The 20016-nt window shown below is 40.5% G+C and overlaps 1 protein-coding gene across 15 annotated transcripts in view; it reads right to left on the reverse strand.

Annotated features, from left to right (window-relative positions):
* Positions 1–13219, reverse strand: part of LOC124056886 (band 4.1-like protein 1) — a 67172-nt gene extending 53953 nt beyond the window's left edge. For 4 of the 15 annotated variants that reach the window (XM_046384806.1, XM_046384808.1, XM_046384805.1 and 1 more), the window contains exon 1: positions 13040–13217. The gene's annotated coding sequence lies outside the window, so the exon portion shown is untranslated. Of the gene's footprint in view, positions 1–13039 lie in introns of all 15 variants that reach the window. The other 11 variants (XM_046384807.1, XM_046384813.1, XM_046384814.1 and 8 more) reach the window with 8 other exon arrangements.
* Positions 13220–20016: the final 6797 nt, after the last annotated feature.

Genomic DNA, 20016 nt, shown 5'->3' on the forward strand with positions numbered 1-20016 from the left:
CACATTTAGCATATGGATAGACATATGGAAGATATTTGACCTTTAACCACAAAAATCTAATCAGTTCAATTTTGTGTCCATTCGTTCCAAATCTGAAGTTCCCCAAAGTTCCCTGAGGTGCCTCGTTCTTGAGAATGGGACGGATGTACATAACAGAACATAAAGCTTCCTGCTGCACCGACCTGAGGACGTAAACATATTGTGGCAGCCATTGCAGTTCTGCTGCCATGTGAAAACTTTGTAACTCCAATTCAAACATTATCTGTTTTACACTTGAATAATTTACAGAATTGAAAGGCTTGCACGGTCCATTACTTGCACTTAAGTTTCAGAAAATGAATTTAAAATAATTATTTTTTCTTAATTTTCAATAGTTATCTGTCTGAAAGTCAGGCTGTTTTACTTCTCCATAAATTGTACAATATCTTCGACAGCAGATACTTGCAGGCAGACACACACAGCAACTTTCTGCAAAGCTTCTGAGGCAAGAAATTCTGATATAATTGTACGAATTAGATGAATGGCTTGTCCTTAATTCTGCAGTGAACACTGCTCAGAGGCAAAAACAAGAACAAATCGGCACTAACAGAGTGCTGCCACAGCCCTCATTCACCAATCAAATGAATGACAGCACTTTATGTGCTGAAGCCATGTACTTTCCATCTCCTGGCATTAAATATTCATACAAACACAACAAACCCACACTGGACAAGAGCTGTTGAAAGTGAATAATCACCCCAAACCATGAAATATGGAAAATCTCATAGTATAATAGGCATGAATTATGAACGATGGCATGACGAGCATTGAAGAAGGAATAAATGATGTACATGAGCAAACACAGAGAGGTGGCTGCCCTGCTGAGCTCATTCGTCCTCCGTGCTCCAAGGAAAAAACAGTCCACAGTCCTGTGACCACTGATTCAGCAGAAATGTCACAGATCGGACAAAAGTCATTAATTTTTTGCTTGTTAAGGAACTGAAATATCCAAATGACCATTTATGGAAACCAACTACAGGCTAAAGAAAGACATTGATCCAATTGTGCTGCCACTTGCAACCTTCTGTGACCTGGAAAACAGTATTTGAGCACTAGGCTAGTGGAAGACTGTGTTGTTTTGTTAGTGAAAAGTTTGGCTATAAGGAGATTTACGGATAATGGTTAAAGAAAATCAAGCTTCCCATTTAAATTTGTTCAGCACCAAACAGCAAACAGAAACAGTCAGCAACTAGCTGTCTGAAGTCATCTGAGCACTCAGCTGTTAAAAAAGACTGATATTTCCCTCAGCAGTCGGTAGAGAGCAAAAACAGAGCTAACAGAGGGTGCGTGTTCTGACCAATGTTCCGTGGACACGAATATGAGCCAAAATGAATAATAAATGTTATTCTGAATATCCTGCATGTGTAAATCAGCAACTGTTTTGCCATAGCAACTTAATCAATTGATACAGGTTTAAATGCACATTTATTCAGTTTGCTTTGGTATGCAGGCATCATTTTTGTATAACAATTTTCATTTCCATTGAAAAAAATATTAGATAATCCTCCTACTATATGAAATTTTTTAAAAGTCTGAACAAAACAAACTTGTTTTCCTACATCCAGAGAACAACATTTGCAAGTCAAGGCATCTCAGCAGCACTACAGTACTTATTTACATTATAATGCTACTTTGTTACATATTTTATGAGAGAAAATTACAGCTTCTGCAATTTGAATACTGCACTTAACCATAATTCGATAATATTTTGATTAACTGCCCCCTGTTAAGGCCTGGAAAAATCATGGGGTTTGTAGCATAGTTGCACCACCTCTACCTAGCCAGACTGACTATGTTGACTGTGTGCAGTTGTTGTTGTTGTGGGCTGTATGTAGTTTTTTGTGACGTGACCCTGTGTCTACTTGTACTATATACTATAACACAAATTGCCAATAAAGTTTTCTAAAGAAAATGGGAGATTGGGAGGGTTTGTGAACAACGAACACATGTGTACAATACACGATAATCATGGCCGGACTCATGCTATGCAGGTTGTCTGCCTCCTGCTCGTTCTCTGGGGCTGTTCCACTTTACAGTCTAGTTTGAGGTTATGATATGAATACGAATGAGGGTTACATAAACATTGATCCTTGAAAAGTTTGACTTCCTGAAAAAGTCAATCTCAGTGTTTTACCTGGCATCACTTCTTCTTGCAGAAGAAGCTTGAAAATTTAAAACTGAGACGGATTTCTTCAGTGAGAAATGCTCCAGCAAACACAAAATATTAAAACATGAATGTAATAAATATGAATCATTCATTTGGTTTTCAGGCAGAGCATTACAGGATTAAGTGATGACACAAAGCAATACAGAGAAGTGAATTATGATGGTAGCCTACTGCCCTGCCTCACCCATCCATGTACATTTGTGACTGTGTTCATGGGGCTGTGGCTGCAGCTGAGGGCGTATCGATCACAGAGAAATGTCAAATGTGTCATCGAAACAGTGTTTGCGTTATCTAATTTGCTTTATTTGTTTATCCATTTGAAAAATCTAATGGCTGTCTTGGCTGAGGCAGATGGAAGAGCAACAGCACAAGTCAGATTGCTGATAAGATCCCCATTTTGCAAGAATTATCATTTACCCAGTCATTTACAGTTTCAAAAAGACAAAAAAAAGAGTAAACTGAACCAAAAACTTTTAAAGAAGAAAGTCATCATTTCAGTGAAAACATAGCAGTGACTGGCAGTGCTGTACAACCTGTTAACATGTTGACAAAACATCACTAAAGGGTATTAATAGCTCCACATTTTTGCAAACATGAAATATGAGAAATATGAGAAAAAAATGGTACTGCAGTCATGTTACCATACAGTCAGCATCTGGTTAGCTTGGCTTAGCATAGCACAAACGCTGGAAACAGGGGAAAACAGCCAGACTGGCTTTGTCCAAACATAACAAACTCCACATACCAGCACTTCAAACACTCACTAATGAATATAGTGTTTAACTGTTTCTTTAATCCATACAAAACCAGAGTAAAAAATGGCCTATTTGCATGTTTCATGTGTCTTTCTGCTAAGCTAACTGGCTTGTAGCTGTAGTAGGGCAGAGTGGTATCAATCTAATTTGTCAGGTTTTCATCCAAAGCAGTTGAACACAATGGGACAGTGGTGGTGCTAATTAATTTTCCGCACAAAAAAATTGGGTGGATGGAAACACACACACACATTGTGTGAAAGAATGCAAATGAGTGTATTTCTCAAAAATTTCAAAGCAATTGTTTGACCTCCAGAAAATGTTTGTGCTGCCCTTCAGTTTTCAGTTTCAATCCAGGGTTTCAGATGACTAAGATGTCGCTGCCAAAATTATGACTGGCTGCTTGAGAAAAGACAGGTACAGGTCAGACTGGCCCTGAAAATAATCAGTGTAGCTCACAGACTGCCAGAGGCTAAAACGTGGTGTCTAAAACACTGTTTATAAGAATAATAAAATTGTTGACTAATGGGATGAGCAGTCATGACTCAGGTGTACATACGGGATCAAGTTTGCTCTCAGGCACCCAGAAGCGCTGAGTTACCAATCCTCCATCAACACTAGCTTGAGCTGCTTTTGTGAAATGAAAGACGCTCTTTATAGGAAACTGCTACATTAAATTAGACACTTGATTTAGGCCTGTTGTATCCCAATCCAGTTAAGTCTCATTCAGTTTCAACCTGACCAATGGGAGAGTTATTCTATGTTTTGGGTAAATTACCCACATGATTTCTTCCCTTTATATACAGTTAAAGCACCAAGTGCACAGATATGCGGTACAAAGAAGTACAGCCTGATACCAAGGAACGACAGACATATGTTGTGACAGTGCACCATTTCACTCCCACATTTTCCTCTCTGTTATGCAACATGTGCAAATGCAAACCACTTTACAGTGAGAGCTTCCCACTCTCTTTTGAGAGAGATAAATAAGAGTGAAGGCAATAACATGAAGAATTCTAAAGCTTTTATTGTTCACGGAATTCGTATTCATGCACAGAAAACAATTTCTTCTCATCTCATTATATACTGTCAAGCAAGTAGAAAGTCCCAATAAAACACCTGTCAGCAAAAAACTGAGGAAAAAAAGGCTGACACTGTTTTCCTGCATAGTTCATCTTTACATTTCTTAGTGGATTGGTAAAAATTAGGAAAATGTTTTAAAATACAAACTAAAAATGAAAGAAATTATTAGCATCCAGTAACGCTTTTGTTTTGTTTCTGAAATTGGCTGAAATGGTGGCAGAATTTCCATAAAAGCAACAACTATGTATCATTATTAATGGCATAAATACATTTAGACAGTTAGGCAATATTTATTGGAGCTTTATTTTTTCCCCCAATCTTATATATATATATAAAAATAAATATATATTTTTTTTTTACTAAAACCCTGAAGTGTACTTTAAGTTAGCAGCAACACATGACATCAGACTGAGTTCAGGAAAAAAAACAACTTTCTTACAGTCCTCCAAGTGTGTCATTTCCCCTAATAACATTTTTAAAGCTGCACTCCACCACTGTTGCTCAGAGGCCCGCATAGCCACATTTTCTGCGTTCCACATTTAATACAAACGGTGTATTTTTTGGTGACCATTGACTAGCAGTTGTTGAAGAGAGTAATGCACACAATTTGGACCTTTAAAGGCCAGTGAAATAGTCTAAAAAATGGCCTATATTTTCAGGTTTTGGGTTTTTATCATCTAGAAAGTAGAAAATAAAAATATTCACCCAAATCACAGGACCTGTCTTTTCTTTTTGCTTACCATTAAAATATTTTTCATGATTCATCATGCTTTTTTGAGCCATGAAATCAAATCTATGAACAACTTGATTAAGTCTGTCTTGAAATGAATTAAACTGAAACTGAAATTATACTCTGCTGCATATCCAATTTCACGTGGAAATAAGTCCCATTGCAGTAGCTAAAGACTGGCATTTCAGTGGAGCTCTAAAATCAATTAATTCCAGGAAAGATGAAACAAGTATATAACAATGTTGTGTGTGGTTTTGAGTAAATTGGACTATCAAATGAAATAAGCAACTGTTATGAGCACTAGGCATAACTGTTATTATGAGCAGTTTTGCATCTACATTGTTCTGAAAGCAACTAACTAAGAGTAATTTCAACTAAGCAATCTCCTGTGTAATTAATTAACTTTCTGTTATGTCAAAAAAGCTGGACATGAGACACATAGAAGCAATAAGCTAACTAATCTAGTTAGCTTTGGTTGTTTTAAGAGACTGAGCAGCATTTATTCTCTTTGACCTTACAATTTTGAAGTATATTCTCAATCATGAAAGTATACTGTATATCATGAAAAGGATTTCAGGATTTTGTGTAGTTTCTGTGCTGGTAATTGTAAACATAGATGTTTTTACAAGTTTTACTGATTTAGAACAGCAAGGAAGCCAGCCCACATGGAAAGGAAATATATCAACACATATCCAAATATATGCAGAATATATGTTGCATGTATGCCATGTTTAGGGTGATATATGTGCATGTATGTGGATATATAGGAAATATATGTGTCATATATGTTCAGACTAAATGTATATGATTGTACTTATTTTAATTCGGTGCAGACAATAGCTTTTGATTGTTTTATTGCACGCAGCAGTTTTTCAAGTGGCCTCACACTCTGTCATCTATCATCAACTCGATCCATACTGCGGCGACGGGCGAACTACCGACTCACAAAGCCGAACCGGGACAGCCGGCTTAGAAGGCTGCAGGGCTCGCAAGTGTGACGTAGCGGAGTGGGAAAACCGCAATGCATTGTGGACTTTGCGGGAAACTGAAAAGTTTGTTTACGCCGGCTGCTCTTGTGTTCTGTTGTTTTGCTTAAACAAGTTAAAACGCGGTGCTAACGTGCTGTGTCGTTAACTGACACAATCGTTCACGTGATCGCTTCGGTAAAAACAAACGACGGGCTGAGATTTTTCTCATTTCCGACGTGGAAGCAAAGCCAAGGACCTCAGCTGATCCTGGTGTCTCCATGCAGCTGGCCGCCGTTTACATTCAGAAAAGTTTTGCTACATCACGACTAACGAAATGAGTTCATTACAGTAAGTGGACTTTAGAATATTTTATGCGACCTAAGATCGTAGTGTTGTCACATATTCCCACCAGTGTGTGATAAAGAACATTTTAAAAAATATCCCCATATGGTCAACCAAACAGAAGTCTATTCAGTAAGGAGTATATTTTCTTTCTGTGTGGGAGCTGATTTAGCTAGCTGCTTTAGTTAGCTGCTTTCCTTTTTTAAGGGCTATTCTGTTTTTTTATGAAGCATACGTTTGACAGTGAAAACTGACATTTTATGTGCTTCCAAAGTGCTAATTGAAAACGTAATTTAACAAGCTTTACTAAACAACTGAACAAGCCTGTTACAGCATCAGAATTGATTGCTGTCTAGTGCCTGACTGGTAGCTCTGCTGGGCAATTTGAGGATGAAGATGAGGATTACATCGTCATTATTGCCATTGACCAACACCTCCTTCCTCTAGCTTCACACTCCACCTACGCAAATCAGGCTTGTGCATGTGGTTGTGTGCAAACTGTTAGCTTTATCCAGTCCAGGATCTGTGGGATTTGTCCTCTGTCCACACCTGACCAAGTCAAGAGAGAAGCAGATCAGAGTGGACTGAAACATTTCACCCTCAACACACAGAAGTGAAAAAGAAAGAGAGCAAGAAGCAGTGGGCATACATCCAGTCCCCAGCTTCACTTCTGTTTGTATAGAGCCATTCATCTCCTTATTTGGATCAGCGCTGGGGCTGAAAGGAAGCTACAGCAGCTCTCTGTGTTATTGGTGTCAGTGTCAGAGGATTTAAAAAGATGCAGAACAAGGAGCTCAGTGCTATTTGTTTAAGTATAGACAGGGACAGGCACAGAGACTAAGCCTGAAGAAGCGTGTCAATACCATTCAAGAACATTTTAGAGCTGTCTTGTAAACTTCTGTACACAATCAGTCATTTGCCAAGCACTACTACTACGTGGACAACAGAGTGCGGTTTGCTGAATTTCCGCTGAAAACCAACACCAAGCATCTTAATCTGTGAACCGGAGTGTTTGGCAGTCCTGTTGGCGTACAAGTGTCTGGTGAGATTGCAGCATGAAAACTGCTACCAGAGGGACATCAATCATGGCATGAATTATAAAAGAGCCTCTCATTATTACTGCCAACATAAAAACAAAAGAGAAAAAAAATCGATGCACAACACAGAAACCATGAATGATCAGTGCGTGCAGAGTGAAACATTTTCTGCCAGCAACAGCTTTAAAAACCGTGGAACAATTAGAGAAAAGCTTACACTTGAAAACAAAAAACAGACATCTATCACAGATGGGGCTGCTGGTGCCAAAACAATGAGTGGCTTCCTTTTGCTGAGGCCTTACATCTTATGAGTGCAGGTGAAGAGGAGAAGTTGAGAGTGTTGTGCACAGTGAGATAACAACACAATCACACGAGAGATTAAACTCCAAGCACAAAGCACACTTTCACTCAGGAGAAGAACACCCCAAAACGTGAAAACATCACTTCCACAATCTACTGCTCTAAACTGTATTCCAGGTTTAGTACTGACACACTCCCATCAAGGTCACCTAATGTCACTGGAGCAAACTCAGTGCATGATTTCACAGAGAAGCTGCAGATGATTCAATCAACAGCAACCTTATTAATGAGGGCACTTATTGGCACAATAACAGCATGCAGCTTATTCAGCTATGAAGGATATGCTCAATATACATGTGGACTTACTCTTGATGCTTTCAATTGTATTTCAAGTGTCTTTCTGTTTTATTTTGGATTTATTTTGCAAGTTTGAATACAGTAATGAGAAGACTTGTCTTTCAGGGGCAATCCATCACAGTGAAAATCTTTGGGTTTTTTTCCTGTTCTGTTATGGTTGCATGAAAACCCAGCTGAAAATGCGGATTCATGGTGGCAAACTCAGACATCAGGACCAAATGAATTAAACTGCAATTTAACTGCAAACCAATAGTGTCATAGTAGATGATAAAATACAAAAAAAATAACTTTAACATAAGGTTTCTGTTTGTCAGTTAACTCTCAAATTGGTAAAGTTATAACTTCTCCATCCCCAGCACATTAACTGGCCTGCCTCCCTTACTCCACTTATATACGTATATCATGTATATGTATATGTATATGTATATCCACGTATATCATGTAACCAAATGATATCTCTCAAGTGCTCAAATGAGTAGTCGATCAACTGATTAGTTCACTGGTAAAAATTAATTGACAATCATAATGATTTATTGTTCAAGTCAATTTATCGGGATAAAATAATGAATACTTGCAGTTTTCAGCTTTTCCACTGTGAAGATTTATTACTTTTTTCTTTATTCTTATCACTGGGTATTGGATTGTTGGTAAAACCAGGGAAACTATCCAAAGACATCACCTTGTTTGGCACCCCCAAAAATACAATATGACCCCTTAAATTCCATTTACAGCCACCTGTGAAATGATCAGCATGACTCACTAGGCTACAAACCCAGTTATGAGCAAGTCGGTGCAACAACCCAAAATGCATGAACCACGCAGAAAACACACAAGGCATGTGTCACGTGCGTCCGCAAATTATAACTGAGAACTGTAAACACACGCACTAAGTGTATACAGAGAGAGGAGTAATGACTGCGGTTGTGCCTGGATCTGTCTTCAAACCTGTCTGACCAGTTTAGAAGCTACACGGCAGGCCCAAAGGACTGGGAGTAGCCTGTGTATCTACTCCTCCACAGACCACTGCGACAAACAAAGCCGACACGACCCTCGGTAAACACATTGCTCATCAATGGGTGCTATCCAACAAGCAGACTGCCAGCCAGAGAGTGTGTGCAGAGTACACCCACCTGCTTCACTTGTGTGCGCAGTCATATTTTAGGCTAATTACCAGTGAAGTATAATGCAGAGGTCAGAGTGTGCCCACCTTCCTCTGCGGAACTGCATATCTCGTTAACCACACCACAGCAATAAACCATTTTTAATCACAGTGCAGTTACCATGGGACCATCATCCTCAGAAGCCCAATTCAGCCTTAGCAACTTCATTTAACTATACCTACAACATGCAGCTTCATCGTGTTGAAGAAATGAATGTGTGCAAATAAACTCTGGATTCTCCTCAGTAGCACCAGCGGTAAGCTGGGTACTGTTATGAGTTTTTACTTTTCTTTGCAACTCTAATCTTTCCTAATCCTCTGTTTGGTTCTCGTTTTACAATTTGAGCTAAGATTGACCTTGGTACAGACTATTTTTCCTCAATTCACCAGCTTTCCACAATATGTGAGACTCATGCAATCACACACACTAATCATCAGGGATAGGAACACAGATCAACAATGGAATTAGCCTTCCTCCACGACTGTTGAATGCAAAGGCTCTAATTAATGGTTGCCAAGCGTAAAGTGGCCAAAAGAATACAATGGCTGCTGGCTTGGTTTGTTGCAAGAGGCCAAAATTGCTGGAGAAAAGTATTTCCACTGCAAACCACAATGAAAGCAGAATAAACAGCCCGAGAAGAAGTTGCAACTGTTCCCTTTCTCCACATGAAACAACACTGCCTGAAATGTGAATTCTGCTTTACTGTGGGGAGGCAAAAATGAGTAGCATTATGGGTATCACTGCACCAGATCAAAGCCAGACAACAACATGATGAGTCTCATTGTTGAGAGGCAGGGGATTTGTTCAAAGAAGGCTGCAGTCGAGAGGGAACGAGGGAAATGAGTGTAGCTATGCAAAGGAAAGGGGAAAAGGAAAAAAAATGGAGAACTTGCTGACTCACTGTAATCATCAGGCTGAGGCGAGCTGAGCTACCGCCGCTCAGGGTAGATCTCGCCGCCTCCCCTTCAGAAGGACAAAGTGATGCTTCCCATCAACTGTGAAGAGCTATATGACTGAAGGAGGGAGATAGCATGGTGAAATAAAACTGTCCTACGGCATGAAATAGCTCCTCTTCCTCTCTTCTCACATCTGAGTGCAGGCAAAATGATGCAATGTAAGGAAGGCAATAAATCGCCCATAGCTGTGTGGGTTAAAACCAAAGCTAAAAATAAAGCCCTGATCAGACAAACAGCAACAGAATTGTAACTGACTTCGGGAGACCCTCAGTAGAAGGCGGAAGAGGGGATTTGGCCACTGAAAATAACTGCCGACAGTGTAGCTGGAACCCCCCCCCGACACAGAATTAAAGATCACGCAGTGAACCAGTATGATGTTCAAGTCTGTACCATAACAAGATTTAGACAGGACTGCAGTGGATCCAGCATCCTGATGAGGCTTAATTCAATTCTCATAAAACAAAAGAACACAGCCACTGTGTTTACTATTGTTGGATTCAGCTGCAGTAATGTTGTGTTATCCTCTTTTGGTTATTCCAAACAAAGCTGATAAAAGAGCATGTAAAACAGAGATTTAGGTCCAAGATTAGGTCTCTGTGCATATCGAGTAAACAAACTCAAAGCTGCAGTGCACTGTGCCACCATAGTACTGCTGTTACAGCTATATCGGCTAACAATCAATGACACAGTTATCAGGTGTCAAGCATGAGTCGCCTGGTGCGTAGACAATGTTTGATTTGCTTCTGGATAGTAGTAGGTATTCATTTTGTCACATAATTCTATAAGCAACAAACCAGGGCAATGAGTCTGCTCCAGTGCCTAAAACTTAACAGATTTAGGTTTAAAGTTATCAACCTTTAAGGGGCCTTCCACGGAAAGGTCGGTTAGCTCATCAAGGATGGTGATCATATAAAGTCTTACATATTTCTGTCTTGAAGATCCTGACTATAAAAGTTTAAGGGACCTCACAAGTCTAGAAATACAAGCATGTGTGTATGTCTCTGTGTGTGTGCTTATGTGATTGGTCACTGGCGTTCAGCAGGCAGGAAGAGACGTGACCACACTCACCAAACTACAAAAACATGGCGGGTCAAAGAACATTCTGCTTGGCCAACAGCAACAACAGTCAGGCACAGTACACACACACACAGAGACCTGTTGCATGCGTTGGCAACATCGCTGATAACATCGAGGTGACCCCACACAATCGTACAGCATTCCAGGCCCCTGCCAGGAGCTACACTATATACACTAAATAAACTACGACTCAGCTAAGATGGCCACCTGAAAATTTTCTTCCTCTGTTTCATACCAAGGAGGCCCTAACTGCTCACTTTTTCCAAGCGAAAAAGTCAATAAGGAATGGTTGAGTTAACTTGCAAGTGCAAGGAATGATTGCCTCCAATGAGACACAGAGGAGAGGAGGGCTGCTTCAGCCTCACTGGATGCCTCATTTGAATTGCAAATGGTGCTAGGCAGCATGCTGGGCTGTGAAATCCCAGCAGCGCCCTCGGGCATCTGATCTCACGAACAAACATCGACATGTACACACTACAGTGGCAGCAAGACTTTGTGCATTTACACACAACAGTAAAAAGAAAAAAGTCATACTGAATCTTTGAGACTGGTTCACCTCTGATGTGTCTGAACTCCATATGATCAAATTCAAATTCATGTCAGAGCAGCCGTGAGCAAACAGTGGAGAAACCAGTGCTGGTGCTGAGATGAGGTAATGGCTCGCTGGACGTTTGGGAGGACGAAGAAGCATCAGGTGATACTCAGAGGGAGTCTGGCTGGGGGCTGACTAGGCGAGGCTGGCGCAGCAGGCACACGAGTGTGTCCGATGTTAACGACACGGGTGACAGCGGGTCTGCTAGCTGAGGCTGACAGTGTGTGTGGCCTGGAGGAATAGTGTGACGAAGTATCACAAGGCCACCTGGCAATGGCAACAGGGGAGCAGGCCATAACACTGCAGTGGGACTGAAGTGAGTCTGACTTGTACAAACAAGACAAGCCAATACAATTAGAAACAGGACATGAAAAGCCTTCTTAAGATTCAAGCAAAAGAGCTTTTAACAAAAAAGTTTCAAAGAACTTTCCTGGATGTATCATTTACCACACTAATTTACAGCAATAAAAGATCGTCTAACTGAAAATGGTTCAGCATCAAGACACACACATATAGATATCAAAGGTAGAAATAAAAAAGTCCAAGCACAGCATGCTGGAAGTGAAGCCCATACTTCAATATTGCATGTAATTCTATAAAACCAGCAAAATCCAATGGACCAAAGGTGAGTCTGTTTCCATTCGTGGACCTGCCTGAGCATGCAGACACAACAGGCAGAGTTCCTCTGTAGCCAAAGGCATCCACAGCATTCATCTGAAGTCTGCATTTTACACCGCTTACACATCACTGGCATATTATTACAACGTGAGTAGGACCAAAAAAAAAAAGGACCAAAATTTATGCACTACTTATTCATTTAAGTTTGGGAGTTGTTGAGAAGGTGTGTCAATGGAAACGCTGTGTGAGTCCTCAGTGTGGCTGTTGCATAATTAGTGATGGGTGTGTTGGAGAGCACACTGGCTGAGCCAATTGCAGATCCAGTTTGCCTTGACAGGCTGAGACACAAACTGAAGCAAGCATACAACAGCTGATCTCAAATGAGCGTCGAGGCCGAGCTGTAGGAGAAAACATCGTGTGTAGACTGCATTTCAAGGCAGCGGAGAAGGGGACATTGGAGGCGTCTTGCTGCCTGGGTGCAGGTTTGCAGGTTGGATGTCATCCCTGACTGGGCCAGTGGGCACAAAACGTCCCGACAACTTGCTTCTGCTTCATTCCCATTATAATATTCATTCCTCTGTAGAGGACGGCAAGCAAGCGGGCAAAGTCCATGCGCGTTATGAAATGATGGTCTTTCGAGCTGGAGATTTACTAAAAGCATTTTTTTTTATTATTGCAGCAGATACGTGCACAAAAAGAATATACAACAGCACCGCAATCACTGGCGAAATACGCGTAGAAATAAAAGAGCTCGTTAAAGCCCGACATTCAACAAATCGTTACACAAAACCAAGCCCGGGCTTCTAACGACATGGGCTAAACTGACAGGGGTGAGAAAAAAAAATTAATATTTCAACATACCCTCCTGTCAGACAGACATCCAGGGGAGGACCATGGATGGTGCGCACCGAGGGAGGTCAACCCTGCTCCTGCCGCAGCTCCGTGTTTATTCCCCGGTTCAAGGCAAAGGGAGTATGTCGGTGTTTTGCCGGTGAGCAGCCTAATGAGAGAAGGAGGAGGAGGAGTGAGAAAGAGGGAGGGACACTGTCAGATGCAGGGAGGCAAGAGGGAGGAAGACACACACACGCACAGTCAAGCTGCATTCAGGCAGAATGCGTAAAGAAAAGCACCGCTTGTGTCGTTCCTGCAAAAATACGGCACTCTTTCAACAAGTACTCAAATCTCAGTACACATACGGAAACATACCGACAAGGTGACATAACCTCATATTGTTTCCACAGCAGCTGAATTCATGTGCGTGTCAGTGATTTTGTCATCAAGTAGACAACAATACGAGAGGTGTGGGCTATGTGCCACTTAATATATAAAGTATATAACAATATATATTGCTGTAGAGCAAGTGAAGACGTTTCATTTTAGATTCCCACTCTCGCTTTTACTAAAATATTTAAAGGCCAAGCACTACATCAGAGGAGTTGCTGTTATTTCTTGCAGTGTCGTCAGGATGGCAGAATCCTTTTGATTTCATCACTTAGTCCCCTGCTGACAGCCTTAACTCCCTCACCTTTGCATACAGAGATGATGGAATTTATTGGCACAAAGGGCAGGGCGCCCTGAGTTGCCCACTGCTGTCAACAAATATAATGGGAACTCGCCTGTGAGAAGCAGTAAATACAGAGGTATCAGTTCCCCATTGTGCCTGGTAAATTAACAGGGTATTATTTTGAGAGGCAAGCTGAGCTTGATATTATTAATCACTGATGGGGGAGGGTGATGTTGCTGATTTGATTAATCACTGGCAATCCCTCACAAAAGGATCTAGAATGGTGGAGTTGAAGATATCCTGCATATATTGGGCCCACAGAAACAAAGATATTACCATGACCTCATACACAAAACATACAAGGACACTGTAAGCATTCTGCTTTAGGACAGCAGGACTATATATTAATATGTCTAGTGGCAAGGCTGGATTAACAAAGGGGCAAAGGGCAACTGCCTCAGGCAGAGGTCCCAGCTCCTGGTTTGGCCTGTGTTAGCTGGTTTGTGCTAATTTGATTAAAAATATATTAGGGAATATGTACCAATAAACCACAGGATCACGTGATGTCATGATGTCCTTAAAACAGAAGTCTGCTCTGCTGATTTAGCTCAGTAGTCCTTTATCATTGTATCGCTTACGGTGAATAGTTTAAAAAACAAAAGGTTCAAAATTGGTGTAGCAAAACCAGAGATAACATCTTTTATTTAGTCCTGACATTTTTCTTCCTCATCTCAGCCACCAACACTTCGGGTGTGTTAACTGGTATCAGAGTTTGTGCGTCTCTCTCTGTAACCACAATTGCCTTTATACAACATCCTGTGGAAGATGTGGAAGTACTTCCCAAGACCTGCAAACAAAGTTTTATGAATTCCACTTTAATTGGTCTTGTTACCTAATGTTGAGATCCTGTCTTACACGCCGGTGTCAAAAATCTAGTTTTAAGACTGTTATTATTTCAGTTTTGTGCTTTGCATATTCTTAAATTTGTGTGTTTAAAACAGGTATAATCAGTATTATCAGCAATGGACCCCATGACTACAGATCACTTGACCTTTCAGCTTCCCTCAGCTCTGTATAACATGTTAGTGTCTTTTAGCCCACTGTTTCAGTTTTACAGTGCCCAGCTTATTGTTTTTGTGTTCTTTCCTGTAGCAGCAAGCCTTCTGCTTAACACCAAACAGCTGACAAGGTTAGTGACCAACTGGTAACCATGATGAAACATATAGCACATACCTAAAGAGCCAATTAATAATTGTATTTCTCTATGAAACGCTACTTGTGTTTGATTTGGACTGCGACACCTGTGTTATTGATAGCGCCTCTGCCTCAAGGACATAGGGTAGGAGCAAGATTTCAAAAGCCATGCATGTTTAAGTGGCTGCATTTCTGCTTTGCTCTGGCCATTTGTCAAAGCCAGTAGGTCCGTCACTGCAATGCACCATGTTATATAAGCCAACAAAACTGAACATGCTTAAAGGTGTAATATGGAAGAATTGGCCACCTGTCGAAGGTCACTCCAAACAAATAGGGGGCAGCAGAGTAACAGCAACTGATGCTCACTGTACTTTTTGAAGTATGGCTTTGACTAATAGTCGTCAGCTTGTGGTCCTTCCAGCCGAATCGAGTCTGGACCAGGAGCTTGGAGAACTGGTTGGCGTGTTGGTGTTTACATCACGGGCAATGGAACCAGGCTCAGTAACCTCCAGCTGAACTTAGCTTAGATCAGGACAGAACCCAGCCTCTGAGAGCAAAGGAGGCCAGTTTGACAACAGAGAGTACCGTGCTGAGGTGAGTTCCAGCAGCTCAGACCAGTACTTTGACTCCAGGGACGACCAAAACACAGCAGGCAGGCAGGCACAGGAAATACAGTGTGTACAGCCAGAATATTTCACATCTAAGTCTGTGAATGAAGGGCTTGTTTTAACTGGTGATGGCAGCAACAGTGGACGGACAAATCAAGGTTGTTTTGGTGAGTTTCCTTTTGTTTGTTGAGTTGTTGTTTTTGTGTGTGTGTTGTACAGTGAATTAACAAAGCAATTAACTTACCAAGCTGAAACCTCTGGTCTTAGTTCAGTAAAAGGGAGGAACTTGAAGCAGGAGGAGGCAACAGTGTAGGTCACTCTTAATAACAGCACAAATGAGGATACAGAGGTGTAAAGAGATGATGATCAAGCCTTGGAGAAAAGTCACAAACACATGGATATTAAATAAGTGCTCAGAGCACAGCCATAATGCATATTCATGGACAATCAGGCATTCAAATGTAAATAAGCTCATGGTTGGTGCCAGTCCTCTGGTCACAATTACTCTATCCAAACAGCTGAGTAAGCACAAAGAACTGACTCAATGCTGCTGGTGTGGCTTCAGCCCAAATGCTTCCCAAATGCTCTTTGTAATTTTACTCACAATTTTTGAGGAAGCTGTCAAAATGTCATCTTTCCTAGAACACTATGTAATAACATTAACTTAATATTATATATGTTTATTATGTCTACATCTTGGCACATACTGTCAACAACACTGAGCAGACTCTAATCTCGTCCCAAATTAAATCCAATATGCATTGAGCTTAATGTCATTCAGATTATTTGGATTATTATATATTTTAAGATTCCACACGGCATCTATGACTTTAAGGTCAAATGCATTCACATCAGGAATGCATTCAAGACGAAAACAAAAGGAAGTATAGTTTTATTCCAGAAGCCAAGTCAACTGCTATTATCACTTGTGTACTTCAACTCCTTTTTACATTATTATATTTTGTAGTTTGTGTGTTTTGCCCAAACACACACAAAAAGAAAGATGAAAGACTCAAATGCCGACATAGATAAATCTCTTAGGTGATCAGTCAATCAATCAATCAATCAATCAATCAATCAATCAATCAGGTCTGTCATATGAGTCTGTCTGTAATCATATGAGGTACAATCAAAGGGAAATGCGGACGGGAGAGATGGCGGCACATCACTGCATTTAAATGATGGTGTAGTTGCTCGTTTAAGACTCGATGGGAGCAGGATTTCTTTGACTTCAGGCAAACACCCAATTGGCAGGACATGGAAGCATCAAAAACAGCTGAAACCACACAAATCCTGGTTACACATCATCTACCTTTAATCCATTTCCCTCTGCATAGCTCCAGGGTAGTTTGGGCTTGGTGCTCCCCAAAATTAAAGCTGATAGATAATCTATCCTTCATATAGGCATTTAGCATTCCGCTGGCATCGGCTATTAGCTGCAGGTTGTTAATCAAAGACAGGATAAATACTCCTTGTGAAGCAATCACGCTGCATGTTTTCTGGGATATGCTGCTTCCAGTGATGTTTTAAAATAGGAGAGAACATCATAATTATTTCATTCGCTGCTTTTCCATTGTCACCTGCAAAATGTTCTATCCCAGCACGCACTGCGTTGGAGGCAGAGAGACTCAATAGGTGGTCCACCACATAAACAGAAAGAGACAGTCACTCATAGTCGTACTGATGGGCTATGTAGAGTCTTCAGACTAAAATAAACTGAAAGTAACTTTGGGTGGTATGGATTTTTTACTCCTATTTCATATGTGGAATCAGTTACTGTTAGTAAAGGTTTCCAGTTGTAATAAAACTTCCTTGTTGAGCCTTCAGTAATGTGTTGTAGACATTTCATCTTGCAGTCAGTGTTGTAAGATAGTGATAATTTTTTCTTTCTTTTTTTCATTTGACGTGAATGAATCTTCAGGCAATGTGTAGACAGCCACATCTTAGTCTGCTGTGATCTTTAGGACCCAAAATACGAAAAAGGGTTAAGTTCAAAAACTGTTTCCAAAATTTCAGAATAGAATCAAGTAACTCTGCCCAAAAATCCTCTAGTTAGGGACCAAGTCCAAAATATATGGCTGTGGGTGCCTGTGGTCATGCCATCAGCAATGCATATGCTCTTGAAAAATGTTTGTTAATATGCTACTGCTCAGATGGAGCCAGCAAAGTGCTGTACAGCCCACGCATGGTACATATTGATTAGGAGTGAACTCGACTTACTGCCAACCGATTGTGAGCTAACTTTCTCCTCCTATTGCAGCCTTAATGTAGTCTAAGGAAGGAAATGCAGCTACATGTTTGTCTCCATCAGATATTACAACCTCATGTTGTGAACTCAAGTCTTTTTCTATCCACCTTTTCAGCTCGTATAGGTGGATCCTCCTGCTTGCCAAGTCCAAAAATTAAAATGTTATGTTATCAAAAAGACTGTAGAAAATTTTCCTGATAATTTACTCTCAATAAGTCCATGTCCATCAACAGCCGGTCAATGTTGCACAAGCACAGCAGTGGATCAAACTACTGTGAGGCAAAGGGTGGGGGGAAGTACAAATACACATACATTTAGATGTGGATACACTCATAGTGAGGCACAAACTGCAGTTTACCATGGCAGTTTCTAATAGGTTGGCTTGTTGACTGATTCAGAATTACTTTGACATTGTTGTGGCTTTATCTAAAGGGAGCTAACGGGCTAAATCTGGTAGCCATGGTTGAGCTTTCTAACTGAAGAGGTAGGATGCATCTGATTGGCTGAGAGCCAATAGGGCAGTGACAACACCGTGTCATAAAAAGTGAAATGATGAGATAAAAAGAGACACTGATGTCTTAAAAAACGGAATATCATTCTGAAAATTAATGATAAAATAGCATTTCATAAGGATGAGTTTTAGTGATTTTTATATTTTGCCATCTGAATGTTATTATGTATCTTTGATATGTTTAATCCTGTATAGTGAATCCAGGCTGGGATCTTTCAAAAAATGTTATAACTCCTTATTCTTTCTTGTGTGTTTTTATTACACTAAGTGTTGAAGCCAAAATAAAAAAGAAAACAATAAAAATTGATAAGCTTTCAAATTATGGCATCTCATGAAGTCAACATGTTTCATTCTCCCCAAAGGCAAATTTTTTTTTTATTCTTTACAGGTGTCCACACAGGCTAGAAATTAAATCTGGGTCCTTTCATGCTTCATGCACTCATCCTACTGAGCTACCTTGTCCCAGAATAGCAACATCTCTACGGTGTATTAACACCACTTGAACAGTATCTATTTAGTTATGCAGAATACACATAAAAGCTGTGTTTTGCACAGCACCTGGGAAAGCATCCCATTTTTTAAAATTGCGCTCCCTGCTAACATTTAGTATTAGTCCATCTGTTTATGTAAAACAGTCGCATCCCTAACAATTTTCCTCCCTCTGTGACAAAGTCTGGCGTGAAATGACAAAATGGGCCCATCCAAGTGATTTACAGTGTTTTTGAAAAGACTCAGAGGAGAACTGCAGCATCCTGTTTCTTCAGTGCCTGATCCCTCGTCCCCACAGTCCCGCGTTATCTGTTGGCCAGGACGTGGCTATTTCCTTCTCTTCATTTGTTCCATCACCACATGACCTTTTCCGTGGCTGTGGAAGGTATTGCGGCTAAATGCAAAACTTAAAAGGTTAAATTTCAAGTGCAGTCTCGTCATCTGTCGTAATGAAAATGAAGGAAAAACAAACATGTCATTACTGGGACTACAGGGTCAAAACATTGTTTTCTTTTGTCAAGATTTATTTGGTGAATGCTTTTGCACTTGTATAGGTCTGAAGGGTTTCAAAAAAAGAAGAAGGTGACACCCATACCATGACAAAATGATTGATGGCATAATATTGAAACAATTTTTTTTTAGCCATTCAAAGGAAACCCTTGACTGAAAAGAATGATAATAGTAGATAGCAGATTCATTGTATTTCATTGATAAAATGACCATTAAAATATTTTTAAACAGATCAAGAACAATGAAAATGAACATTTACCCTTGACAGGGATTGTCTAAAATCACACTACCGGAGCACTGGAGTTTTCCATCTTTGTTCATTTATACAGACAACACTGAGATGCCAAAGTGTTGCTTTCCCATATTTCCTGCATGTTTAGCCCTGTGCCATCTGTAGCCTGTCGTATCTGTGCAGCATCTGGGCTCAGAGGAGAACTTGTCTGTCATTCTCTGCAGTGGCTGTGTCTCTGCACAGACCCATGATGGCAGTACAGCTGCCTCGTGGCCGCACAGGAAACCAGCCATAGCATCCTGAAGCTCACGACCCCTGTCCTCATATGGTCATCAAACAATGATAAGAACAGCCCGTGACACAGGGCCACAACCATATCTTCATTCTCATAGGACTTTAAGAGACACCACAAAAGAATCTTCACAATATGTCATTCGAGAATGTTTGAAAAGACAAGCAGACCAACTAGAACCAGACTCAAAACAACAACAGAATGCTGTGGCTGTTACTTTACAGACATGCCAATTTAATTGTATTGTACA

The sequence above is a fragment of the Scatophagus argus genome, chromosome 3 (genome assembly GCF_020382885.2).
Source record: "Scatophagus argus isolate fScaArg1 chromosome 3, fScaArg1.pri, whole genome shotgun sequence".
Taxonomy (NCBI): domain Eukaryota; kingdom Metazoa; phylum Chordata; class Actinopteri; family Scatophagidae; genus Scatophagus; species Scatophagus argus.